Source organism: Rhipicephalus microplus, chromosome X (genome assembly GCF_043290135.1).
Source record: "Rhipicephalus microplus isolate Deutch F79 chromosome X, USDA_Rmic, whole genome shotgun sequence".
In the NCBI taxonomy this organism is placed as follows: Eukaryota; Metazoa; Arthropoda; class Arachnida; order Ixodida; family Ixodidae; genus Rhipicephalus; species Rhipicephalus microplus.
In genome coordinates, this window is record NC_134710.1 from 27,893,302 (window position 1) to 27,907,299 (window position 13,998).

A 13,998-nucleotide genomic window follows, 5' to 3' on the forward strand; every position below is an offset into this window, starting at 1 on the left:
ACCACTTGATTCCTCAAACACAAAACAGATCTCATGCACTACTAAATATGGAACTACGCACGTGCATGTGCTAAGGGGGGAGGGGGGCGGATGCGATAGTTATCTCTATCTAGAAGTGCAGTGCTGGAACTACGATTCTGCTCGTTTACTTCGCATGAACCTTCACTTGCTGGCTCTTCGGGTGTATCACATTTACGAAAAGAGGACACACGACACCGACAGGTTTCAAGGCGGTATAGCTCAGAAGAACACAGCGTGGGGTGAGTTGGTATTTCATTCTGGACGGCGTACTGCGCCAGTCGGTGCTCCCTTTCTTCTTGTCCGTTTTGTTTTATTATTTTTTTGACAAAACGCCATCCAAGAAGGCTGTATACGGCCAAGGAAATAAATAAGGTGCGCCTAGAGCATCGACTCTGAGGCCTAATAATTGTTTCCATGACGAATATAGCGCCCGTCTTTCGCCTCACCGCAAAGCTTCGTCACCGATGCCCCGTTTTAAGCAGCCACCCGAGCAAGAACGAGAGAGGCAAGGGCATTTGTTACTTTCCCTTCTTTCGCTCGTCTCTCTCTCTCTCAGAGACTTGGAACAACAACGGGGAGTAGCGAGCCGTCGTCTGAGCACTCCGTTGCCGGCCCATTTCCCATCTCACTGTCGGTTGGTCAGCGCGCAGGTCTTTACTGCTGGCGCCACTTCTTTTCCACGTTTCAATAATTTTTTATCGTTGCTTTCACAGGGCCATTCGTTCGCTCGCTCACTGCCCAGTGAGCTCGCACACAAACTACACGCACTGCAGTCTCTTCTCCTCGTTATCTCGCTCCCTTCGCATTTCTTCCAGCAGGAAAAGAAAAGAGAGTGGGGGCTGGGCACCGAAGACAAAAAAATATACGCGTTTATTTCGGCCAAGCCAACTGGGCATGGATTCTCGGGAAAAAACGAGAACACCTCTTTCCCTTCAGCTAGCGCTTTTGCTCTTCCTCTTTTTTTCTGACGTGGATCTCGTGGTATACGAGTGCGCAGAAGGAGCGTCGGTTATGAGAACGACGACAACAACAAGCATAGCGCGAAAAGATGGACTCTTCGCCGCAATGATGGATGCAGGAGCGGCAAGGATGCGAATCGACCTCAACGCTGGAGCGCACTCCTCTTTGTTCCGTTTTCTGAGTGCCCCCCCACCCCGAGGAGAAGGCCGAAAATTTGCAGCGGCGAGTGCGGAACAGTCCGAGTTCTCCGGCAGCCTCCCTTGACAATGGGCCACCGGAATTTCGCGAACCGCGCTGGCGTGCCTAGTGGTCGCCTCTTGTCTGCGCCGAGTTTCTGCACCTTCATATCTTGCATGGATGCACAGTCGAAGAAAACCGGCCGAAGCAGCAACGTGACCCTGTTAACCAATTCGTAATAGCTCTTTTCTGGTTTAACGTCCTCCATAGCTACACGCAACGACGAAACACAAACGTTTAAATAAGAAAGCTCACAGAAAATATCGGAGGCGTATGACGTCTATCCTCCGATCTTATTTGGCAACAAAGAAAACAAGACTCATGAAAAGAAAGTTATTTCGAAGGATACTTCTTTTTTCGAAGGAAAAGGAAGTATGCAGATCAAGTATGCAGAAAGATTTTGAAAGAAATTTATTTCTTTTAAATACGCTTGTTTGCGGAAAGCAAACTCCTCCGCTTCACCATCGAAGTCATTTGGGCGTAAGCAAAGCTCCATGTCGATTCTAAACTAAAACCACGATTGTTGTTTTCATAGGAAGGAGGAGTGCTGAATGTTGTCGTCCATGGCACGACCTCGTATACGCATGCGTGTTCGAGTCCAGTCTTCCGATGAATGTGAAATTGGAAAAATTGGTTTACAATCTACTCTGCCTAAGGTGGCTGTTGTAGAGAGGGTGGCGGGCTCCAAGGCAAGTAATGAAAAGCACTGCGTTAACGTTGCAAAATAAATATTACTGTGGAGAGAAACCTCAAATACATTTAACATTTTTAAGGTATAGTTATTATTGAGGTGCAGTTTCTGTCATCTTACTTCTTCACAGCCCACTTTTTAAAGGGCTCGTAAGCCACCCAGAGGTCGAAATTCAGTTGTGGTGGGAAAATCGTGCACGAGTGTACGATGAACATGGAGCCGTGAGAATTTTTCAAGACGGTGCAATAATATCAGAGTTAGACACGTTTGAATATCGACACCATTACGAGCACTGCTTTCGCTCTCTCCTGCGCTTTCCTCCGCTGGTATCCTCTCCCACGTGACTTTGTCCTCTCGCCAAGCACCTTTCCCGTGCCCCTTCCAATCTCGCATGGCATACGTCATCGCTGACGCGCTGCTTGAAACACCGTCTACTACAGGTTCACGCGACTCTGGCTAGTCCGGACGTTGACTGTCGACTCCGTCAGTTGCGTTGTAGCTGCGCGCTTGTTGGCGAACCATGCCTGCCGTAATAATGTGGTATGAACCCTGCGTTGCGCTCATGCCTTCAAAGAATTACCAACGCGATGAAGCCGTACGGGGACACGCCGTGCCCGGCACGTGTTGCACGCACGCGGACAACACGGCGAACAACAACAAGCAGCGCGGACAGCAGCTTGCAGAGTGACCGGAAGTCGTAGGCTCTTGCCTCAACAATCACAGCATATTTGGCTGAGCGCGTGAGAGATGTGGCACGCCACGTCACGCGGAGGCCCGAAAGGCCTGGAAAGAAGCACGGATTGTTTCTTGGAATTTGTGGCACGCAAGCGGCTCGTAGCGCTGCCACGTGACGAATCGCTGATCGCGATGGCATTCTGCACACAATTTGCGCGTTTACTTGAAACGTTCGAAAAAATATCGGAGGTGGTTTACGGGTTCTTTAGGTATACTACACCACAGTTTCATACTTCTATGCTCCCGGGTGGTGCTACTAATTAACTTCAATAAATATTTAAGCTAAGGTGGACTCGCATGCGTGTAATATATTTCGGACAGTTTGAATACTTGTTTGTCGGGAACCGTATCACTAAACATGAAATACATATTATCAGTATTTTTTTGTTACCAATGCGGAGTTTCTGGCTACTTCTGGGTTCGAAAAATCTTCCAATTGAAGGCTACTATAGAAAAACGCTTCAGGTTGGCATTTTCCATCTGACGGTGGGAAGTTGGGAAAAAATAAACCGTTTTCATATTAAAGCGGCGCTAATATTAGTGCGTTGCAAAGCTGTCGTTTCAGCTAACAGCCCAGACGCGTCACAAAGAGTTCAGCATACAAGCTGGCTGTTCTTTCTCCCTGCAGCGTCCAATCGGAGCCGATTCCAGGCGTTCTCGAGCGGCCTGCTGGTGGTGAACGGTGTGACGCGCAACGACGAGAGACGCCGTTTCCGCTGCGTCGTCAAGGACTCGCTCACCGGCGAGAAGGTCGAGAGCGGCATCTGGGGAAAGTTCGTCGTTACGGGTAAGTGCGTCTCACACGCCACGAACGTCCGCACGCAATGCAAGATGGCCACCCGGCGGTGCTTTCGACGACCTCTCGTTGAGATAAATGTCCTCTGCAGAAACCAGGCTTCGTGGAGAGAAAAGCCATGCCGAGATGGCTATGAGCTATATTATCCTTAAAGGGACACTAAAGGCAACTATTATGTCAACGTTGATTGTTGAAATAGTGGTCCAGAAACATCGCCGTGTTACTTTTGTGCCAAGAAAGGGCCTATTTTGAAACAGAATCATAATTTAGTGGTTAGCATCGGGTTAGCGCACGTCGAATTACCCGCTTTAAGAAGCAGACCGACCGGACTGGTTCACGTCACTGTGGCCGTGCATAATGTTGCCCGGCTTTACTGCGCTAGTAGCAGCACACCGAAAGCAGTGGGAGCCACAGCAGCAACAACTATGACCTCCGAGATAGCGGGTGCGTGCGCCTGCTATTTGGAGGCCATAGCAGACATTTTTTTGTTGTTGTTGTTTAACTTCGCCCCGCTATATTACGCCACCTGTCCAGTGTAACTATGCGAAAATTGAATTTTCTACCTGCCCATGCCGTTCCCCATTGTAACGTCCGGCGGTTCTTTTTTTTTCCATGAATCAAGCAAAAAAGAACAAGCAGCATCTTATTGCGTCTCTTAATGCATGGAAGGAGTGCAGCTAGATTGATTACTAGTGATTAATGGTAGGTGGTCCGTCTGACGTCATCAGAATAATTGTGAGAATGTCCTACCGTGGCGCTTGTGTTCTTGTGCATTTACTTAATTTCTCGGTAAGTAGGACACTGTTGTTGGTAACATTGCCGTTTTAGATGTTGTCATGTATTGAGCTTTCACTCTGACGAAAATCGTTATTTGACTTTAGTATCCCTTTAGGACAGACGTGAGAATGAAATTATAAAATATGATATATAACGAATGAAAGCATATCCACTTTCCTACCCTAAACAAGGGGCATGTACCCCTCGCAGCTGCAGTCTTTTTGCCTGCCAATATAGGTTACAAGGGCACTGCATAATTAGATTCAATCACAAATTACTGAGACACCATGTTCGTGTAGTATACGACAGTGTGGTTCTTACGGTATATTTTTGCATTAACGCTTACTGCGTGCTTCTGAGAAGCCAAATGTTCAAAAGTCGAGCAGTCCCGCTTGAATCGACCAACATACTGTCCCGATTTCGTCATCAATGGCGTGACAGCGGCACTATCTGCGGATATTACACGTCCACGATCAGCAGCATCAGCTTGACTACGCTCACTGCGGGAAAAAAAGGCCTCTCCCGTGTTCAGCCAGTCAACTCGATGCCGTGCTTGCTGCAGCCACTTTGTACCCACAAACTTCGTAAACTCATCTGCCCACCTAACTTCCTGTCTCCCCCTCTCCCGCTTGCCTTCTATTGGAATCCTGTTTGTGATCCTTAATGGCCAGCCGTTATCTTGCCTCCGCGCTACGTGCCCTGCCCATGATCATCTCTTCTTGATTTCGACTATGACGTCCTTAACACCTGTTTGTTGCCTATAAACACTCTGCTCTCTTTTTGTTCCTTTGGGTTACACCTGCCATTTTCCTTTCCATTTACACTGCGTTCGTCCTCAACTTGAGTTGAACCCACTTTATAATCCTCCAGGTTCTGCTCCGTAGGTAACTACTTTTAAGATGCAGCTGTTATATCTTTCCTCTTTAGGAATAGTGGCATTCTTCCAGTCATGATTTGAGAATGCTTGCCGAATGTACTCCATCCCATTTTTATTGTTCTAGTTACTTTAATCCCATGGTTCGCCTCCGCGGTTACTACTTGTCCTAAGTAAACCTACTTCTTTAGAACTTCAAGTGCACTGCTTGCAGAAGGGTATATGTAAGACCTAACTTTCTGCTCTCCTTGTCTGATTCAGTAATCATGAATGTAATTTTGTCCCCTGAGTTACTCAGCAATACAATGTCATTGCCGAAGCACAGGTGTCTAAGGTGCTCTCCATTAACTCTTATCTCTAACTCTTCCCGTCCAAGGCCTCTGTAAACCTCCTGATGTAAGCACGCGGTAAATAAGATTGCGAAGATCATATCCCCTTGTCTTACACCTTTCTTTTTGGGTATTTTGTCGCTTTCGTTACTTACTCTACAGAACGCTGCCAAAGTTATGCCTGGCACATATTTTCAAGTATTAGAAAGCTTACGTCATTAGAATAGAACTATTATAAGTATGATGGTTTTGTGAAGTCTTATAATTCTTACACCAGAAAGGCTGATGACGATCATGAGAAGTATTTTTTTTGTAGTATTTGGTCAAAAAAGTGGTGTACAATGGCAGGTGACATCAAAGCGGGAAGAGAATGCAGGCAACTAACATCTTGGACATATAGCATTACTAAATAAAGCTTAATTTGAATCACTGTAACTAATTTATTTGCACGAAATTAAAAGCACCCGCAAAAAAAAACAATACCAACTTTTAGGAAGACTGACAGTTAGGCTTGTGTGGGATATACATTACAGGCGAAAGGAGCCCGCAGACTGACCAGACAGGAATATGTTGTATTACCTTATTTTTGTCGTATTCATCTGTGCGTTGTTTTCGCCTATAATTCCAACCTTTATAAAATTCTCGATATCCGTATGTTTCTCTGTGCTTAGTAGCAGGCCAGAGAGCACACGCTCAGGCTGACCTCTGGGCCTTCTAACAAGTTGGCTCTATCTCTTAATCGTTTGACATTGTAATAAGATATATCCGGAGATAAAGAGATGTTATCAGTTATATAGAACTGGCCCAATGGAAACATTTTTTAGAGTCACTATGTCCCCCAGTAATTTTCGCAAGAGTGCCTGATTGATTTATATGTGAGGTTTAACGTCCCGAAGCCACCATATGATTATGAGAGACGCCGTAGTGGAGGGCTGCGGCAATTTCGACCACCTGCGGTTCTTTAACGCGCACCAAAGCTGAGCACACGGGCCCACAACATTTCCGCCTCCATCGGAAATGCAGCCGCTGCAGCCGGGATTCAAATCCGCGACCAGTGAGTCAGCAGCCGAGTACCTTAGCCACTATACCACCGCGGCAGGGCTCGCATCAGGGCCTACATCACAGATGCGCCATATTGCGTTCATAAACAGACGCGGACAAACAGAGAACGGAAAAGCGTTGTCAGGTAGAAAATGTGGATGCGCATTTCGTATACGTAGCTCGAACATTTGTGTGCGACGTGGTCAATCGGTGTTGAATGTTCTGGGCTGCTCAACCGGACGTTGCCGGTTTGATCCGGACAGTGGCAGTCGCATTTTGATGGGTGCGAAATGGCAGAAATTTGTGTCCTGCGGGATGTCAGTGCATGTTAATGAACCCGGGATTGTCGATATTTTTCAAGTTCTCCACTAAGGTGTCTCTCATAATCATATCCTGCTTTGGAAACAGAAAACCCCAGATATTCATTTAGTTATTTATTTATTTATTGAATTGTAGTACGCTCAGGATATAAATACATTGTAGATGAGGCGCGGGTCTACGTAGAAAATGAAAGAGAGAAAAAAGCATATTATTAAGAAGAAAATGGAAGAATTGTACAGAATAATTAACCAAATCTCGTAAAAGACATTAGCGAACATCTCAAAAATGAAATTACAAGCAATGTAGAAGAAAGAAACGTGTGCTGGTATACATGCAGTAAGCTTCATAAGACATTTTTCAAGGCAGTTGTATCAGTTATGTTGGTTATGAAGGCAGGTAAGTTATTCGAATCTGCTGCTGTCCTAAGAATGAATGATTGAGAGCCTGCAGTAGTTGATAAATATGGTATGTTGACCTTATGATGATCATCAAGTGGGTGTGAACAAAATATAACTGGGTGTTCGAACAATGAACAAAGTGCAGAGTTGTGGTAGTACATTTTTTTTCGAAAAAGACAAAAGCGTGATTACTTTCTATGGGTTTCTAGGGAAGGAAGATTAAGGGCATCTTTCATCTTTTTGACACTGGCATTGCGATATATCATTATTAGCTCAAGATTGTCTTTTTCTAAAAGTGAAACTTTGAACATACTAAAAAAAACAGCAAACGAAGCAGACAGGAGAAAGAAGACAGACGTACACAGCGCTGTAATTAAAAACTATGCTTTAATAAAGCGAAGCAGTTTTACCAGAAAATCTCACAAGGCATGCACAGTACACCGAGGTGGTTCGCCACATCTCCTTCGGCAATATGCGCACGTTGTGAGGTTTCCTGTGAGAATGGTTTCACTTCAATGAAGCGCAGTTGTTAGTTACATAGCCGAGTATACCTTCTTTCTTTGTCGTGTCTCATTATTTCTCTGGTATTTTCAAGTAACATGGAGCAACTGGCTCAGGCATATAAACTCTGAACTTCAATCAGTATACACGGTGATAGTTTCCACGCATTTTGACTGCAAATGACAGGCGCAACACAGACACAGAAAAAGCTGGAAGAGCGGCTTTTCAGAATATTTTAAAAACTCTTTGGATAACTGCTAAAAGTACCCTTGCAGGGTACCCGCTACACCATAAATCATCCTATACATTTGTGTAGTATGGAGGCATTCTCTACACCATCCTTCATCTGTCTTCGAAGACGCCTGGAACCGGCTATACTTACTTGCAAGGAATTTTCTGCAACTTTTTGATTCTGTGGCTGACGCAGATGAAGAATTGTGGCTAGAACTTTTGTAATGAGTTGGAGCATTCCGCGACACACCATTTACGCAATTCGCGTTAAGTGACTCTTCGTTGTTCGCTTGCTGTTCTAAAACGTTTTATCACTCATATCAACGCCATTCCTTTCGCGACATCAAGCATGCCTAAGGCGAGTTTGCAACATTATAGTTGCTAGCACCGGCAGGGCTCTGTGATATAATACTCGACTGGCAAGCAGGGGACTCGGGTTCGAATCACATTGTGTCCTTGGTGTTTTTATTTACTTAATTTTTTATTCCGCACGATGATGGTTACAGACACCGGTTACAGACACCGATTATGGTTACAAACTGCGGCGCACGCTGTACTCTTGTTGTGATCTCATAACAGCTTTCGCTGTAAAAGAACGAAGAAACGTTTGATGCACTTCTCTCTTTTTTTGTCGCTATCTGATTTTATATGCCATGACGTCGTTTTTCTACATCACTGCAGTTGTGGCAGATTGTTAAACATTTTTTTATGCTTTTACCACAGCTCGAAGAAAAGCGCTAAGCACTTGAAGTAATAGCCTTGTAAAAAAATGCAGGCACGAAAATGTTAAATAAACAGAAGCACGCGTAATACAGACCTAAGCGGAGAAGGTGCTGAGGTAGCCAGCGACAAGGTATGGGCACCTCGTTGATGTGGTTCTTTACGGAACAGCTCGTTCCTTCATGGCACCGCATAAAGAAGCGATTTCTTGTTTGAGTTAACGTTGCCTAATATTATTATTATTTGCCGTCAAGCACACGCCAGTTTCCATGCTCAAATCTGCGAGGGGCGGTGGTGGATATGTACTTAGCACCTCGGTCTCCCGAAGACTGCTGCGGCCATTCGGGTGTGTGTGGTAAAGTTGCGCCTCAGAAAATTCAGCTACAGTGGCGTGTTCTTGCGACGACCTTTGCCATGCACTCGTTAAGCACTTCATATCCCCCCTTGGTGCTCACTTGTCATCCGTGCGGCAAAACTCTGCACGCCATTGCGTTTTTTCTTTCTTTTTTCAACGAAATGCGAATTTCCTCTCACCTTAGGGAGCGTGTGAAGGTTTTTTTTTATTTCCTTAGCAACACCTCACGCTTAATGCTTGCTTTGAGCAGCTAGCGCTACGGCATCGTTTTCTTCACATTCTTTCTTTTTTCCGTGCATGACTCGCCTGAGCAGCAGCAGATGTGGTCATTCCAAAATACGAAAACGCGGCTCTTTCCGCCCTTCGTCCCCGACCATCTGCATTTCCTCTGACGATCATGTCAGTTATTGCGCGCTGAACTGACCGCAAGGGCGAAGTAGGTTATGGAGCGTTACCAAGTAATCACCCTATATCTCTCTCTTTCTAACGTTGATTTTTTGCGTGTGTGTGTGCGTGTGTTGTCTGCGTCACTGGAAAATGCGTTTGGCCCCGTCTTAAGTGAAAAGCTCATGAGCTGTTCGCATTTTGACAATATACCCTTGCTAGTAGCCGGGTACCTTTGCTGATTGATCTAATAAGTGAGAAAGAAATATGCTCTGAAACCTTATGGATGCATGTACATTTCTAACTTCCCTTTCTTCTTTATTAAAAAAAATGTGCGCACAATATGTGGTGTTTGCACCGTAAATCTTTGGTAAAATTTGCTTAATAGATACTGATGATTTAGTTTGTGAGTATGCGTACGACGTGTATTTCGTGTAGCTGCACTGCTTCACCAATAACAATGTAAATTTCGACAACTATGAGCGTTAGAAAGGTTTAAAAAAACTAATAATAATCATATGGTGGTTTTGGGACGTGAACCCCACAAATCAATCAAGGTTTAAAAAAAGCAATGAACCCTACATTGACTACGACATAATGCTGTTGGGCAAACCAGTTACAGATAGCGCTCATAAAAACGTATTTTTATTCGAGCAGAATAGCGCAGTTTCACAGCACACTTCAGCAATGCATTTCGAAGGCCCTCCACTAACAGCGTGGCCCTCTCGTAAATTTCTAATTTTATGACTTTCCTGGTATGCATAGTTGTGCTTTAATACTGCTTACTTGAACCCACCACGGATGCCGTTATTCGAACTTTGTAAGTTCAATACCGCACATGAATTATGTTTTCTAACTAAGACCCATGCCGACGCATACATTTTCTTCGACCATTTATGAGGTACCACAATCTGTTATTTCAACTGGAGGCATCAATCAGTCTCCCAAAGCTCCCCACTATGGTTTCTGGGTATGTGTCCACCCGAGGTGGAGCAGTGGTTATAAGGTGCTCGACCGGTTCGATACCGACTGTCACACTTCGATGGAAGCGAACTGGTAGAGGCCCGAATTTCATATAAATTTAGTGCACCCCAGAAGGTATAGAAATGTTCGGAACCCCCCAATGCGGCGTTTCTCATTTTCACATTGTGGTTTTAGTACATAAAACCCCAGATATTAATGTTATTTTTCTGGGAATGTGTGCCTCACTTATGAAAAACATTTTAGGTGTGTATATAATTGGGTATTCTGTAAAATTGTTGGTCTTTGTTGCCTAAATCATTGCTTGTGTAGGCGAACCCAGTCTAAAGTTTCGTAGCATTCAGGCATTCGAAGTCGACTCAAATGTATTCATCCACCATACAATGTGTTCAGACCAAACTTCGCAGCGTTTCCTTCTGAACCGTGGAAGATATCGAGATAAGCTGGCGCCAGTGATAAGAAATCTCTACTTTGTAAGAATTTGAGTTTGAATTCACTCCCTGGTAATTGCAATGTATAACCAGACACTCGCGCTCTTAAAACCTCGTTTTGGCAAATACACAGCGTACGCTTTCGTACAACATGGAGCACTTTTCCGAGACCCATTTATATCCGCTCGAGCTTGCCCTTCTGGGGTGGCCTCTTATAACGAAGCACCAGGAAGAAAGACCAGTGCTATCACCCTTGACTGAGAGGACGATAGATGGTAATATCGGCACCCGAAGAACTTTCGCTCCGGAGAAGAGCAAGAACGAGTGAAAAGGAAGCAGCAACATTAAGGGGCCATGGTGTGACACGTTAAAGCCGCTTTTGAAAACACTTACCCATGTCCGAAGGTAACAAAGAAAACGTTATTACGTCGAAACAGCTATGGGGGGAGGGGGGGATAGGATGAAGCTAACAAAAAAAAAGATAGAAGTGGGGAAGGAATGCCAAGAATAGCAGGGTGGTCACTTTGGGATCAGTGGATGGTGGGAGAGGAGGAGGGGGGTGCAAAAGGAGCCCAAGCGAGCAGCGTGATCAGGCTCCAGCCGGGGCCAAGTTTGCGTCCCGGCGGCAGGTGGACCGGAGAGCGTTAGGCCAGCTCTGGCGCGCAGAGATACATCAAGAGAATCCCCACGGCGCCGCTTGTGTTTGTTGTAGGCTTGAGAGCAGCTCTTTAATCTATCGAGAAGGCATTACTGCTCAAGCAAAGACAAGGGTGCCCCTGGATGGCGTGGACGAGATGTGAAACTAGAGGACGAGGAGAAAAATACAGCAAATGCAAGCGGGAAAAAGAGAAATAAAGCGATTCCTGAAGGGTCAATAGAAAGAATGAAGAGAAAGAGTTGAGACAGTGACTTTTGTAACACGTCCACTTGTTTTTTTTTTTTTTTTACACCCTTCATCTTCCCAAGCATCTCAATACTTTCTCGAAGGCTGGAAACTTGTTTTTTTTTTATCTACAGAGAAGGGTGATTGTTAGCCTAAACTTTTGCCATGCAAAATCTGAAAGGAATATCAATTGCCAGCTGAATGGCGTGCCTTCAATTGGAAGCATTTTATTTACAAGTTGTTTTGACCACTTACAAACTTTTTGAGCTGCCAATGCGAGAAACAAAGAAAATGACGACAGGTATAAGCAAATTGAAAAGGCTGAATCCCCGAGGCAAATCAAGAGGTTAAGAACACTGGGTTTTCTTTGTTTTCTTACAGCATACATATAGCAGTATGCTGGTCGAGTCTGTTTCGCAATTTTTGTATTGCTGGTTTACGGCGGCAAGCTCGCAAACACTAAACTTTAGGTCAAAGTATTTTTAGCGTGCACTTAAGCTCAATCAGGTTGAAAACCTGAGTTCTGATAGAGCATTCATAACACACAGTGGAGGTGAATGTAAACATTTCACTTCAACTTTCTATTCTTGCTTATGCATTCTCTACTACTCTCAGGAGTGCCTTATTATGTATTGCAGTTAGACAAGGCTCATTTAGAGTTCTTTTATTGTGAGTAGGCACGCGCGGTTAGGCAATTGTCTTCGCCTAACTGCATTAACTTCAAGCCATTTACGCATTCGGTTCTCTTAGCTATAAAATTAAACCCACACACATTATTCTAAACGCTGCGTTTTCCTTCACTCAGCTGTCTTCAAAAAGAGAAACTGCAACAGCTATGAGATTTTCCTAGCCGTAAACAAGTATCTAAAGACTGGCGCCAAGCGAGCCATGCAGCATGCCTGCATATCTGCGAATGAGCTAACTGTACACATACAGACAATTTTTGTGCGATCTTCGCATCATAATGCTCTTCCTTGAAAGGGAGGATGCTCAGCGCCACCAGGTGGCCCGGCAAGAATGCGCTTCCTTGCTTTTTTTTTTCCTGTTTCGAGCTGGAAGAGTTTAACCATCCATGCGGAACAAGAATGCAAATTTGAAGGAATCCCTGCAACCATGGACGCGCCTCTCCAGGCTCATCGCCTGCATCTCAGGCAGCGTTTACCGAAAAACACGTCGCATTAGTGCGGCTTGTTTCAGCAGATCGCTTATACACACGTATGTGGAAGCCCTAAAAAAAGAGAGAACTCTCTTCTTGTAACCACGCGTTCGTGTTGGGAGAGAAAAAAAAGAGAGTTCGTGAAGAATGTAAAACGATGGCACCATTAAGGACCGTACCTCTCACAAGAGGTACATGTGCGAGCCAGTTTCTTTCCCGCCATTAATTTTTGAGGGGTGACCGATCTTGCTTTCTTCGCGGTTCCCCCGAGTGTGTGTTGCGCAAACGCCAACACAACCGCGTGCGTTCATTAGGGCGTTAATGCGCGCTTTCTCTTCTGCGTGCCTGCTTTACTTACTCGTCCATCCCGCGTCGGGGCCTGCTAATTCTGTGCAGTACAGCTACGGCGGAAAACGAAGCACAAAAAATGAGAGAGAAATGTACTCCGCCATACGACGCACCAGCTTCAAGCCTAAAATTTAACATTTTTCTTCTTTGCTTTGTAAGTATATTGTAACCTAGATAGTATACCCCGGTTTCACGCGTTCTTTTCAACGGGCGAAGGTTGCACTATATATTTTCTGTCTCTATAGCAAGTCACCTTGATCTTCGACCGCGACGATGCATCGACAAACCGTCTTCAATATCTCCATTTTCCGAACTCGGAGATAACTCACGCGAGGAGGAACAGTCTGTTAGTGAATTATACGTTGCCTAACATGCGAGAAACAGTGAAGGCGTCATTGCAACGCAAACGAAAGTACAACAGTAAGCCAGAAAGACGAGTTGTAGCAAACCACATTGACAACGACGTAAAGCTTGAGAAAAATGTGCTCGGAAAAACAAAAAGCGCTTATTTAAAATGGAAGACACAGCTTTGTCATTCAATACGCAGTGATTCCGTGGCTGTTCCAAGCAGGCTCACTGCTTGGAACTAATTCAATGAAGCGCAGTTGAGCTCCCACAGAACGCCGCATGCATAAACGTGCTGCGGATAGGCTATACAGTAGCCGAATGCGAGACTGTACTGAATTGCCTTTTCAAAGGGAGGGGCAACCTTGACAAATTAGCTGACGGCTCGTCACGGTGGTCACTTGTGTACACGTACGCCTGCATAAACGTCACACAACTTTCTCGGTGTGAATAATTATTGGTGGCTTCATTGATTCCTCCTGC

At 45.0% G+C, this 13,998-nt stretch overlaps 1 pseudogene; it reads left to right on the forward strand.

The window, feature by feature from the left end:
* Positions 1-13,998, forward strand: part of LOC142775020 (cell adhesion molecule Dscam1-like) — a 429,006-nt pseudogene that overhangs the window by 172,455 nt on the left and 242,553 nt on the right.